The sequence below is a fragment of the Chrysochloris asiatica genome, unplaced genomic scaffold, assembly GCF_000296735.1.
Source record: "Chrysochloris asiatica unplaced genomic scaffold, ChrAsi1.0 scaffold00023, whole genome shotgun sequence".
NCBI classification, from domain to species: Eukaryota; Metazoa; Chordata; class Mammalia; order Afrosoricida; family Chrysochloridae; genus Chrysochloris; species Chrysochloris asiatica.
The window spans coordinates 19093821-19095060 of record NW_006408541.1 but is presented as its reverse complement, the minus strand read 5'-3'; positions in this window follow the sequence as shown (position 1 = coordinate 19095060).

The window sequence follows — 1240 nt, the reverse complement described above, 5'->3', positions numbered from 1 at the left end:
TAAAAAGGTCTTGTGCAACAGATTTGCCTAATGCAATATGTCGTTTGATTTCTTGACTGCTGCTTCCATGAGTGTTGATAGTTGATCCAAGAAGAATGACATCCTTGACATCTTCAATCTTTTCTCTGTTGATAAGAATGTTGTTCATTGGTCCAGTGGTGAGGATTTTTGTTTTTTTTCACATTGAGATGTAAACCATACTGAAGGCTGTGCTCTTTGATCTTCATCAGTAAATGTTTTAAGTCCTCTTCATTTTCAGCAAGCAAGGCTGTATCATCTGCTTATTGCAGGTTGTTAATGAGTCTTCCTCCAATCCTGATGTCACGTTTTTCTTCACAGAACCCAGCTTCTCATATTATTTGCTCAGCATACAGGTTGAATAAGTATGGTGAAAGAATACAACCTTGTTGCGCACCTTTTAAAATTTTAAACCATTCAATGTTTCCATGTTCTGTTTGAACAACTGCTTCTTGGTCCAGGTACAGATTCTTCATGAGCACAATTCAGTGTTCCGGAATACTCATATTTCTCAATGTTGTCCATAGCTTGTCATGATCCACTCAATCGAAAGCCTTTGTGTAGTTGATAAAGCACAGGTAAACATCTTTCTGATATTCTCTGCTTTCAGCCAAAATCCATCAGACATCAGCAGTGATACCCCTCATTCCATGGCCTCTTCTGAATCTGGCTTGAACCTCTGGAAGCTCTCTATCAATGTATGATTATAGCTGTTCCTGTTTTGCCTTTAGCAAAACTTTACTCGCATGGGATATCAAAGAGATTGTCTGATAATTTCCGCATTCCGTTGGGTCACCTCTCTTTGGAACGGGCACAAATACGGATCTCTTCCAATCAGTCGGTCAGACAGTTGTCTTCCAAATTTCTTGGCAGAGATGAGTGAGTGCCTCGTGTGCCGCCTCACTTTTCTTGAAAGATTTCAAGTTGTATTCCATCAATTCCTGGTGCCTTATTCTTTGCCAATTCCCTCAATGCGCCTTGGACTTCCTCTTTCAGTATCATTGGCTCTTGATCATATGCTACCTCTTGAAATGGTTGACCATTAACCATTTCCTTTTGGTTCAGTGACTTGGGTATTCCTTCCATCTTCTCTTGATGCTTTCTGCATCGTTCAATAATTTACCCAGAGAATCTTTCAATAACGAAAGTTGAGGCTTGAATTTTTTCTTCAGTTCCCCCAGCTTGAGAAATGCTGAGCGTGTTCTTCCTTTTTGGTTTTCTG